The sequence below is a fragment of the Bactrocera oleae genome, chromosome 3 (genome assembly GCF_042242935.1).
Source record: "Bactrocera oleae isolate idBacOlea1 chromosome 3, idBacOlea1, whole genome shotgun sequence".
Taxonomy (NCBI): Eukaryota; Metazoa; Arthropoda; class Insecta; order Diptera; family Tephritidae; genus Bactrocera; species Bactrocera oleae.
The window spans coordinates 22,583,328-22,596,905 of record NC_091537.1 but is presented as its reverse complement, the minus strand read 5'-3'; the positions used below and the strand labels follow the sequence as shown (position 1 = coordinate 22,596,905).

The 13,578-nt window shown below is 34.1% G+C and overlaps 1 long non-coding RNA gene across 1 annotated transcript; it reads right to left on the bottom strand.

The window, feature by feature from the left end:
* Positions 1-5,970: 5,970 nt before the first annotated feature.
* LOC118681591 (uncharacterized) lies at positions 5,971-6,669 on the bottom strand. The gene is made up of 3 exons (XR_004977301.2): positions 6,617-6,669; positions 6,321-6,562; positions 5,971-6,260 (listed from the first exon to the last, which is right to left on the bottom strand). It is a non-coding gene; the product is annotated as an uncharacterized lncRNA (long non-coding RNA).
* Between the last annotated feature and the right edge of the window lie 6,909 nt (positions 6,670-13,578).

Below are 13,578 nucleotides of genomic sequence, written 5' to 3'. Positions count from 1 at the left end.
ATTTTGCGCTTATCCTTTCTTCACTAAGCTCATTTGTCGAAACGGCTGATATCGGACCACTATAGCATATAGGTGCCACACAAACTGAACAATCGGAATCAACTGCTTGTATGGAAAACTCTTACATTTGACGAGTTATCTTCACGAAATTTGGCATGAGTTATTTTCCAAGGCAACAATGTACTCTTCGAGGAAATTGCTCAAGTCAGATCACTATAGCAAATAGGTGCCATACAAACTGAACGATCGGAAACAAGTGCTTGTATTGAAAACTCTTCCATTTGACGAGGTATCTTCACGAAGTTAGGCACGAGTTATTGTTTAAGGCAACAATGTATTCTCCTTAGAAATTGTTTAGATCAGATCACTATATCATATAGCTGCAATACAAATTGAACAATCGGAATCAAGTTCTTGTAAGGAATCTTTGTATTTGTGAAGGGTATTTTAGCTACCGTCGAACCGATGTTAGCGTGTTTTCTTGTTTTATTCATATTTTACCCTGGGGAAGTGAAGTACCTAGAATTAAAACATTACGGACTTTTTGAAACCTTGGTTAATGTGATATAAGCATTAAAGGTTAGGTGGTTTGGTGGAGGCGACCAAATCAAAAAGGGGTCTGCGGAACTAAATAACGTCAATGCATACTTAAGTATTGTATAAATATACGGAAATATAGAGAGAGAGATTGCTATCCATCGCAGGGCTTAAGGTGTTTATTTATATTGAATTTTTTAGTGGGCTGTCAAACCAGCTGTATTGTGTCGAATATTTATGTTGACAATATTTTTGCAAATGCATCCACTGGAAAAAAGTTCAAAAATTGTTGATTTTTTTTAGCTCGTACTCAGTGGGGCCAACTTACAGAGCTTTTCGTAAGCAAAATAGCCGAGTTCGGAATGAAAAGGTATTAGAGAGATCCTCCGGATTCTCTTATCAATTGCTAGTTGACTATTTGGGCAGTCACGGTGGGCATATGGATTATATAGATTCCAATTAAACATAAAATGCTAGAAAAATTGTGCACCAATAAAGCCAAAATATTGACCATTACATTATATTTTCTGTGTGCACATATTCGTACAAGTAAATAATCACATATCTAACTCATATATACATATATGTACAAATGTATGTGTATGTTAAGCATTCGCATAAAAATAAATAAATAAAGCATTCCACTCGTTATTTCGTTATTATTCTTGCACTGGTGATAAAACCTTTAATAGGTCACTGTAATGCGCCTAAAAGTGTGCTAAGCGTTTTTGAGCCTACTCGAAGAGTATACTCCAGCAATCCATAGCTTCCAGACAACGTTAGTGGCTGATTCACACTGAATGAATTAAAAATAATATTTATTTATATATATGTGTACATCTGTAAACGTAAAATAGTGTCAGGTTGGCAATAAAAACACTTGACAGTGGACAAGATATTATGCCGTGGCATGTGCGAGCTTACAACTAAATGTAAGCGGAAAGATTAAGTGATTTACTTTGTTGGCAGGAAATTGAAAAGCGCGGCAAAAGACATGTAATTCAGCAAGCACTCTAGTTGCTGATACGGCGGCGGTTGGCTCTCGGCGGACAGCAGTGGACACGCTCTACGCTAACCGGCTGCCAGCGTGTTGCGGCAGCATGCCAACACTCGGCCCGCAGATAAATATGATTTATTTACATATTTGGCGAAATTCTGTGCATTATTTATTTATATTTATGTTGTGCTCCTTTAATGCTCTGCTATCATCTCTACATGGAAAGCATTTTGCAAAGAGCGAATAATAAATAATAAAAACGCAAATAAAAGCTCATTGAAAAATGCTTACTTTTCTAATGTTTACAAATTTTTAGTATTTTTATTTTACTTTTCAAATTTCTTTTGTTGTTTTACAGTCAGTCCATAATTGGCGCATTGCTTCGCCAAAATTTTTTGTTTTGGCCAAACTTTATTCGTTGTTGCGGTCACAAAGCGTGTGTGTGTTGTTGCAAGCGATTTTTATGCATACAAATTACGGGAATTTAATATTAAATATGCATAGGTATGTGCGTTCATAGGCGTAATAAATATTAATAAATCAAAATTTTGTAGAGTGTTTTCAATACGCGACGTGTGAAATTTATGCGTTGTGTGCAATAAAAATTCCGACACATAAATCTCGAAGGGCAGCGGCCACACAGACGATTATATACATGTGTATTCACATAATGGCGGTAAAGTTGACTGTAACACTAGTACGTAACATATGGATTTCCGTGCATTCTTTTAAGCATTAAATTTGAGAATTAAAAACAAGGGAATGCCTCCATAAACATTCGTACGAGGGTTGCTTGATAAGGCATTGAATTTTAAATTTAAGCTTTAAAGCAACACTGGCAGCATCAACTATGTATTAACGGATCTTAGACCAAAATTCTGGAAAGTATACACGAAATAAAGTTTTGTGTCCTGAAAAAGACAACCTAAGTCAAAGGAGTCTACTGGATTTACTGCGAACTCTGAGCTAACAATTCAATTCCGAAAAACTCTGTCGCGTTTGCCCCAGTCCGAGCAATACATCTCACAAAGGGAGAAACACGGCACTTCAAAGATGGATGTACAATCGAAACAACAACTAATTCAACTGCTGCATAAAATATTTCGATATCATAGTTATCTGATCCATTGTTATCTACATACTTCTAAATCTCCTGTTGAAGAGCTGCTTGGCTATCCAAAAATAGTTCTATAAATTCAAGAAGACATTTTCAAGTGAAGTTCTCTTATTTCTGCGTTGCTTATCAAAACTAGGGAGCGATGTCCAACTTAAGGCGAGCCTTAAAGTTCTTATACATTTTTAGACCTATGGTCGAGCGTACGGACAACAAGTTTATAAATTAAAGTGAAAATTGATTTCAATGCATAATCCACAAGATTGTTGTAGCCCTATTAAGAATTTATCATAGATTCATTCATGATATAACCAGCATATAGCAATCAGGTATCGTTTCTTAAGTGGCTAATGTTTTATTTATTCTTTTATTGAGACGATATTCAATGTAGTTAAAAATACTTTGACAATTGTAAGTTTGACCAATTTAACACGGACTGGTCCATATAAACTGCGCGCAAACCGAATTGATAAACAGTTTTTCCCAAATTGGTTTAACCTTTTTTTTTAGGTTCTTGTGAGGCTTGATCTCCATAGTGTGTGTTTGGCAAGATGCGAAAAGTTTGATTGAAGATTTTTAGCATTGAAAAAAAAATTAACAACGAGTTTGCTTGTAATTTTGTGTTTTCTATGGAATGACGGCTAAGGAAATATTGAAAATGTTGCAGAAATGTTTTGGGAAGTCTACTTTACCACGAACACAAATATTTTAGTGGCACAAAGCATTCAGTGATGGTCGTGAAGTCATCTAAAACTTGGTTTAAATTCCATCTGATTCTTTTACTTTACAGTGTAGAAATCAATATCCAAAGAAGATCTCGAAATAAAACTTTGTACAAATAGTATCTCTGTCGAAATCGGAACATAATTTTTCAAGCCCCCGATACCATATATGTAGGCATAGGTAAATTTTTGAGATATATTATTAAAGTGCAGAGAAAATCTTTTCTGATAATAGTGTGCCTTTGAAGAGAAGGAAAATCGAGTCAAAACTTCCCCTAACCACATATACATCATATAAAGTTTTTCGTCCTCATATATATCGTTCTATATGTGAGTGATCTTTATGAAACTAAGAAACCATCTCTTTCTAATAACATTATATTTTTGTGTCTTAAATACTTCACCTACACCTCATATACCTAATATAAGCATATTCAAACATTCGGTTGACTTTATGCCTCAGTCCACGTCAAATGTGATCATATGGTATTTCAAAAGCCACTGATTCTTCAAGTTGCCCTCCAAACTTTTATTATACTATTATTTGTAAATAAGTACGTACCTGTGCATGTGTTAAATTTTAAACGTGAAATGTTTCTGTCCGACAGGTACAATCAGTATGTCTGTGTCGGTGTAAAATATTACAATTTATATTTATTGTTTAAATGTGTCTAAAAGTATGTGTGTATAAATGTTTGTGAATGTACATGTACCTATATATGCATGTGAGTATGCAAGCACGAGCGCTTTCGCTTGGCCATCAGTTGCGCCGACACGTCTGATAAGCATTTATGGCGCTTGATAGCCAGCAGATGGCAACTAAAGAATGCGCTATAAATGCGAAAAACATGCATAAATTAGTTGTAAATTTAGCTTGCAGTATTACGTAATATAAAAATATTGTTTGTTATCTATTGTATTTAATATGCAGCGCATATAATATACATTGTACTCACCTTTGGCGGTACACTTCATTGGATTAAAATCAAAAATGCTGGCCAAATGTAAAAAATTCTTGCATCTTGTGCCACCTCATTTGAATTACTAGCATAACGGCATAAAACTTAATCGTCCGTTTATACATTTCGGTTTTTATGGAAATTTATCTTCATTGTCTACAATTTTTATGCTAATGCAACATGTTGCGCGAGTTCACCTAACGGTTGTTGGAAACTCCTTAAAAGAACCAAATGGAATGACGAAACGAATTGGTTTACTCTCTGTCCTTCATCTTGATGAGCATTTGTGAAAAGTTAAAGCCCATAAAACGTAAGATAAGTATGTACAATATAATTGGACCATTGGCACACCTACTAAAAGGTTCGGTTTAAAAATATAAAAAGAGCGACCAAATTCACTAGGAAGTTCAAAGTCGGCACAAAAAATCGCAAAGAGTTGAGTACATACCTTTTTATAATTCTTAGAACGTTTTGAGATTCTTAAAACCAATGCCTAAAACAATAACATAAAACGTTTTTCAGTTTATAGGGGCTTGACATCTCTCTCTTTTAGGTGGAATATCATATCTCACAAACTAATTCACGAATTAAAAAAAAATTGGTCAATACAACTTCCTAATTTCCATAGATAATAATTTATGGTACTCCGCATTACCGAAAATGAGAATATCCGTTCCTCCTATCGACTTTATATCGTTAGTAAGATATCTTTTGGTACTTTATAGGTATGACATTGTATGAGGCCGATAATGGACTCATGTCTTCTCCAAGCAATAATAGGAAATACTATATACTAAAAATACAAATTGACTTTTGTAAAACAACACAATTGATTCACTAAAGATATTTTGTAATAATATTATAAGGTCTAATTATAAGAAATACTTTATTATTGCAGTGTTTTGTTCGATTAATTGTTGCCAGGAAAGTAATTTCATAATGCCACTCTCATAGATATACTCGTCCCTATTAATATAGCAATAAAATGGGAGAGACGATTTTTATAAGCTTCTCTTAAGGTGATTTTTTCACCAACCTCCTGACGATCAATTCTGCCTTGGCCACCATTTGCGTCGGGTGTCGTTTTGGCGCAAATTAGAAAGACTCTAAACAAGTCAATCAATTCATTAAGTATATTGATTTACTGGTTCCACACAAATCGTATTGCATCACTCTATATCCGTAGTCTGAGTAGAATTTAATCGACATACGAGTATATATTTCATCTATATATACTTGTATGTATTGAGCTCCCAAAATCATCCAATTGATTCTGTGCAGTTCTTATTCTTTACACCTCCAATGGAACGGTGTTGGTTGATCAAGAATATGATCGTCCTCAAATTATTATTAGTGCCAATTTCATAGTGAGTTTTATTCCTAGAAAGACATAGCCACTCCTGAATTCCTCATGTTTTTGCGAAGCCAAATCATGATTATCGAGTATCAATCACTTCAGTCGGTACGAATTAATTTTGAGTTGATGCGCAAGCCATATTTGTGTTAACTGTGATTGCCACAAACCAGTCTCATAATCCTATTCAAAATTTATATGTGAGATAGCCTCAATAATTTTCCCTCTTCTTTTTCAATTCATTCCTTATCACATACGCAGGAGAACTCAATTTTCGTCGCGCCCAGTTCAACACTCACAATTTATTTTTGCTGTAGTTCTAAATACACCGTATGAATATGTAAAATTACATCACACAACTTTAAGCGAGAAAAGTTTTTCTTGGTTTATATAAAAATTTCTCTGCCCAAACAAAAAATTATCACCAAATATCATCCAGCTACCGTCACACATACTTGTATGTTACATGCTCGCTACCTCAACATGGTGTGAATAGTGTATTCCGCATGCATCAACGGGATTAAATTGTGGTTTCATTCCGCATTTTCATTCACCGCATGCACACCTTTTCTTAACTCTATGAATGATTAATTTTTGTTTTTACTTTTTATTAGCATTTCCATTTTTTACGACTTACCATAATTATTTTCACCCGTCGTCGTGCTTACCGCTTAGTTGAAAAGCCATCCAACTACTTTTATCTCATTAAGTTTCGAACGATTTTTTCGTGAAAAATGTTTCTCGTGTTTTTATACCTTTGTAAGATTTTGCGCGAGAGTATAATAAGCTTGTTCCCTTAATGGTTCCGTTCAAGTTACACACATACAAGTTTATTCAAATAATCAGGATGGCAGGAGAACTGAACTCCAGATATTTGCCCTATAAGAAATTAAAGTTTATACATCTTTTTTTATACATAAATGGGTTCGGTACCTTAAAATTTTAAGCTGATTAGTGAATTATGGCACAGGAATTAAAACATGGAGGGTTAAAATAGGTCTATATTTACATGATGATTATATAATACTTACATATATGTGTATTAAACAACAAATTTTTTAAACAAGACCAATCTATTGCTATGTTATCCAGATATCCAGAAAGTGAGAAATTGGTTCATAATTTTGAGTTGCAATCCTGTAAATATATATAAGTATCTCTTTGCGAAAAAACATTTTTTGTACAAAAATTTTGAAGCTCGTACATTTCTCAAAGCCTTATTAATTAAAAAAGCGAGATTATCAAATATTTGTCAGCGTTCACACTCAGTTCTTCCTTACTTCTTTTGCGATACAGTTTTTTATATTTGTCATATCCGCGTTAAGTCTAATAGTCAACACGCTGCTTGAATGTAATTATGCAGATTTTTAGCACCACTTGACGCGATTTCCCTATTTCATGTTGTTGCAGGTCGCGCCGCATGCCGCTCCCAAGTGGTAGATGGTTAGAGACGTATAAAAAAATAAAAGAAGTGTGCAAGGAGTGTAGAACAGGTAATAAAAAAAATAAAAATGGCTTTGCTATTCATGTAACGGGGTCAATGTTGCCATATTATGAGGATTTATGTGCTGAGTTCAATGTGGCTTAAGGGGTGTGCTTTACTGATTTTAGGATAACAATGACACTCTGTAATTAAAATGATGTGACAGAAATAAAACAAAGCAGCAACAATAAAAATAAAACAATTATAAACAATATGCGAATGTTCAAATGTAAATTAATATTAAGTGCTATTTCGCTTTGTTGAGCACAATCATTTAATGAATATAATTTCTTATTAAATGATTACGGAGTGGTTTTTCATTATTCATTAATTGTGCAAGAGTTATGAAAGGTTTGTATGCTTTTTCGGTTATTCGATTTCCATTCTCTTGAAGAATGTAAAAAGTCATTTTATTATAACTGCGACGCAGTGTAAAGCTTGTGGGCAAATACTCGTACATACAAATGCTATAGAGGATCAAACGAAAAGCCGAATATAACTTCATTGGGTATTTGGAGAGTAGGTCATTGATTTTACCTACCCTTAGTATTACATATTCAATTTAACAGTTATTAGACGAGATTATCGGAGATTATTCCGTTGTCTTTGAATAATAATTTGTGCTAAATTTCGCAAAGATATCTCGTGGAATAAAATAGTACCAGAACTCGATACCGATTGTTCATCCTCAAATCTATTCATTACGTTAATATTTAAAATATAGACATAAGCTATAAACTTTTAAGTGTTATAAAAAGCAACTAACTGAAAAATTTATTACATTCTGTACAATACTATGTATTATACTGTGTGTTACGAGAGTGTTTAAAAAATACAAAAATAATTCACCGCTCCTCATCTAACCATACAAAAGTTCAGAATTACATGTCCGTATTTATTTAAATGTATTTGGTGCTGCAAGCTATTCAATTTGATATATTATTTGAAATAAAACCTTAAAATGTTTATATAAATATAATATATACCATACTTACGTACTTATTACACTTAAATTTACTCACACCTATTTTGATTGAATCGTGTGGTCGATTTCAACACAACTTGCACCAATTGAAGTTAAACGTTTATTTTAATGTTAAAATATCAACTTCGATATACATACATATAAATATAGGTATATGTATATGTAATATAGGTACAATAGGTAAAACACGTTGTTATATAATATATAAACTCATATTTGAACCAATGTACAATACATTTCTGTTTTGATATTATTATACTATGGCAATATTGCAGATATTGTTGAGTTCTATTCGAGCTGAGCAAAAATACAAATGTGGTTAATAAAATCGACTTTTTTAGTTCGGTTTTTGGCCACTGGCATTACTAGTAATAGAAATAGTAATAAACTCAATTCTTTTATAACACTAAAATACTTACGTGCTTGTATCATAAATTTTGAAAATAAATATTCAACGTGTTATGTTTCGATGACTGTAACAAAAATAACCGTTTACAAAAGTAATTGTATTTATTTGTTTATATTTTTGTGTTTGTGTCTAATACTCGTATATGCTATCTTGAAAGGTTAGTAAAATGTTATGAGGTTTTGAAAAGCAATGAGTAACCAACTTACTTTAATCTCTTTTTTTGAAAATACTTAATTTCTTTTGGCCGTTGAGTGGTTTTGTGTCTCACTATGTCTTGCTTGTTTTTAATAGATATTTACTATACTTCAATAAAAGATGTTCTGCATTAAAAAATTACATTTTTCTTTGTTTTTGGTACTACTTTAAACTTCAGACCTACATTTCTTAAATGTTTAATCATTCAATAAAGTTTGTTTAGATTTTAGTTTAGAAAACACACTCTAGCTGATGATATATATTTACATTTTATACATACTTTACTTTGGTGATATCTAAAGATAAGCGTTTTCCTCTTCACCAAAGAATGAACAATATAAGGAGTAGGAGTCTTACATGGATAGCACTTAGTAAGTTTAATCTCAGGTAAATCTATCTTATCTCTTTCAGGAATCCCTGTGAACTACAATGAGCTTACAAAAACTGCAGTGTAGGCTTGTTGTAACTTGGAATCGTACGACCTCCCTGGCCCCTCACCTCGGCTCTCGCTTCTATAGCCGTCCGAAGAAAGTCTCCGCAAACGAAATTAATTGTTTTAATAGATTTGGCAGGGCCGCAAGACATTTCCTCGACATAATGTAGTTTCCTTTGTCTTCAGAACATTATTGTCTCACTGAGTACATAATTACAATTTCCTAGTTTGATATCTCGATCGATAATTATTTCTTAAACCTGTTTGACCTAACCTAAATTGACGACGCTAATCCTAACATAGAATAACCGCTTCATTAAAAACCGCTACTCAACACCGGTTTGCCATCTAGAGGCTTCTAAGTTTAGTTCGTAGTTAGATGCTTTATCAACCTAAAATTTGGGTTCTAAAAGCGTATTTGTATTTGCTAATAAAGTGTATTGAAGGGATTTCAGCACTATGAATCAAATTTTAAGTTTTCGAAAGCGCTTATCCATTACATCCGCTTATTTAGGATACTTGAAAATCTGACAACATTACAACAAAAATCAAAACAAATTGTTAAATTGTCTACTTTAATTTTAGGTTTTTAAGCTGGTGGAGAATTTGTAAATGCTCATCTTTATCTCCATTTAATAAATAAATCTAAGTACATACATATCTGCGTGTGAATTTGAATATGTACATAAGTAATTCACATTTCATTACTATGGGAAATCATATCAAGTTTTAATTTGCATATTATCCCAGTTATTTTTCACGGATTTTTTTTTTCAATTTCCTTTCATACAAAGCGTTTATTGTGTTTCCCGTGCGTTTTGCGGTTTCGTGTATATTTTCACTTCAATTTTTCAATTTTAACCGCAAATGAACCGCAAAATAAATGCTGTGCCCCCCGCTTCAACCCTGAACCTGCTATTTAAATATGTGTTTTTCGAAAGAATACAATGGTATGGGTGAATGTTAATATGTAGGTATGTATGTATGTATGTATGTATGTATGTACGGGTGCGAGAAAGTAAACACCCCTTCATTCATATATCTGAGGGTGTGGTGAGTGTTGAGGCTGGGCGTAGCCGCAACGCTTAGTGGCAACAGCTGGCTGGGTCGTTCACATTATTTGTGAATTCCACGTGTCATTGCCTTGCCACCGCACATCCCGCTTCCAGTTTCCGCATCTCAATCAGTTGTAATTCGGGCTAAAGAGCGGCCAGCTTTAAACTATTTATTTGCGTCACTGCTGCAGTTGCTGCGGTTTCGTTAGCGTTGCGCCGGCTTGACTTGTAATAGCGCTGTTAGTGTCGGTGACTGCCGATGGCCGGCTGGTGGTTTTGATGGCGGATATTAAAACTTTTCGCACTTGAAATGATATCGCAAACATACCCCTTGTTGTTGTGATATTAATTCTTAATTTAAATAGCGGGTGTTTGATGAAACTCCTTATTTCGCTCTTTAATTCCTTAAACATATAATTGATGGCCTTAAATAATTAAAGATGTATTCCATATTCATAATATAACGAGGTGTACTTTACGTAACTCCTTAAAAGTTTTCCTCTCATATTTGTTATACTTATGTGACCTAGTGCATATAGATTGACGCGATTGAGAAAAGTTTCTTTAGTGTAAGTCATTATCCTTGAGATGTAAGTCGGAGCAGATGTGCCCACCATTAATTAATACAATGAGTTCGAATTAACTTTGATTTTACTTGTAAATGAGACGAAAGAGTCTAGGTTACGTTACTCAATGCCTAGGATATTTCGAGCAAGTAATATATGTACATTAGGTTGGTTTTTATTCATAAATAGTAAGTTAAGTTAAATTATGTAATTAGGCTAGATCCTTCCATTTCATTTTACTCCCTGCTTTCTTGACAAGTTGCGTCTTCCAAAATCTTTAGCCTCATTGCGTGAATGCCAATGGAACAGGTAGAAGTCCAGAGCCTGTCCAGCATTCTTGTCGACGCAGCGCTCGACGATCTGCTTTCAGCTTTTTCATTTGACGCGTTTTTTTCCGGTACCCCAAGCCCTTTTATTTTTATTACCTTTACCGGAAGGTGGATCCATCTTCCTAAGATATGAACGACCTCCCGAGTTATTGTCTTTTTTCGAGTGGCGTTACCTAAAATGCACCTGAGCAGAGGCGAGCTTGCCATACATCCCTACTAAATAGTAAAATAAAAAGGATTTTTTTCGTTTTTTAAGGGGCACAGCTAGTGTAAAACTTAAAAAAAAAATATATTTTTTTGTAGCTGTTTGTTCGGATAAAGCGAATAACTCGCTAAAAAATAAACTAATTGTGAATAAATATATTCTGAATATTTTAAAGTAGTTCCTGCAGTAGATTTTTTTTGTTAAGTTCCCAAAAACTACCTTTATATCATGCGATCACACCAGGTGTGATCTTAACAAATAGAAAGCCCTCTTTTGATTACATTCGCATGACTATTGGAATGGCGAAGCCGTACCATTCATCTTAAGACAGCATAAGCTGGAAATTTTAAGCTGAGATTACGTGAAGTTATAAGACTATGTTGAGAATTTACAATTTTTCCTTACCGAATGAACTTTTACGACATAGTCGCGATTATTTTCAAAAGTGAATATCAGAGCTTTTGGTTCGGGTAATACTAAGTATTTGAATATACAGTTATGTTTGAAGCGTTTTATTTAAAATTTAAGAAAAAGATCCACCCATTATTCATCAGTTTGTTATAACATATTATATGGCTTAGAAGTATTTTGTATATACATACCTACATGTTTACTTATGTTCATTATTATTTTTCTATTTGATATCCGCAGCTCAGTTTCTGAGGTCTTTGTAGCACAAATGAGCTGACCCAACGGCGAAAAAGAAAGTGTCAACAAATGCAAATTACGCTTTAGCCCAACAAAAGGTGAAACTGTCAACAAAAAAAAAAAAGATTAAAAAAACATAATCGAAAAGTGTCAAATCTAAAAGAATACGATTTAGAGAATGGAAAATGAAGATGCGTAAAAATAACAAATCCTTTTATCCCTTTATCGAGCATTGACCGGCATCGGGACAGTTTAAAAGCTTTGTTCGTCGTTCAAACTTAAACTCTTTCAATTTGTTTTTCTTTTGGTTCTTTCTTTTATTTTTCAAAGTTTCATGACAAGCGAAATCCTTTAAGTCTTATTTTAGTTGAGTTAAGGTTGCCGTTTACTAGGTGCGGTTTATGAAAGTGAAAATAATGACAGCCACCCAACAAAACTCGCTGCCATACAGCCACACCACGCACACATGCAAGAAGACACGTTGCCACATATTGACGCGTATTACTTATGGCATTAAAAATGTCAACTCAGCAAACCAATGAACATCCCCACAACAGCAACAACAACAGTAACATCAACAGACACTATAAAAACCGAAAACTATTGTGTGAACATATAATAAGGGACTATAGTACACGCTTCATCTCGTTGTGAGCTCATTATTTATACGCAGAGTACTTTTTTATTTTTATAAAATTTTTCATATTTTGGGTTTTGTTTATATGTACTATTATACATACGAACATATTGTGTCTCAGTAGGAAATTATTTTTGCATTAAATTAAAAGTTTTTTTTAGAATAGTTGGCATAATCCGATTTAGGTGAAATAAGCACCGTTTTATTCGATAACTTTTTTTTGCCATTTTAAATGTAATTCTATAATTCCACTCTCATAGAAACTCTCGTACCTATTGGCAAAAACCTCAGACAGTAGATTTTCACAACAAAATCACTCGTCATAGCCAGGAAAAGGTAGGTAGGTGGTCCCAAGTCCGGACTATAAGGTGGATGGATGCATTAGTTGGGTTGAGAGGTTAAACAAGCTGCCGCAGCTTCTCGCGAGTCACTATCGACTTGTCTGGCCTGGCGCTGTTCGGATGAAACACTTAGAAGCTCATAGTAGACGGTTTATTTTGGCAATTGGCGTTCCAGAGTCCACCAATAATCAAAGCCTGGAGAAAAAGCGTAGAATAACTCTTGCCTACAGGTGGGGTCGGTAAGCTATTGAGAAGCAAATATCTCCGTCGACGAATAAAAATTACGGTCTATAGGTCTCTCATTATTCCCGTCTTATATTACTTCGCAGAAGTATGGATGAAGACGAACCGAGATGAGAAAGCACTTGGGGCATTCGAGAGAACGTTTTTCCGCAACATCTTTGGAGCCGTTCGCATGAGCGATGAATATCAAAGAAAATGGAACCAAGAACTGTATGAGCTCTGCGGCGTCATTTATATAGTTTAGCGTATAAAAATCGAACGTATGCGCTGGTTAGGCTATGAGGCACGGAAGATGATGAGCCAGCAAAAAGCTTCTTCGATTCGATACCAATAGGTGGGCAAGGGCGCCCACGCATCCAATGGAAA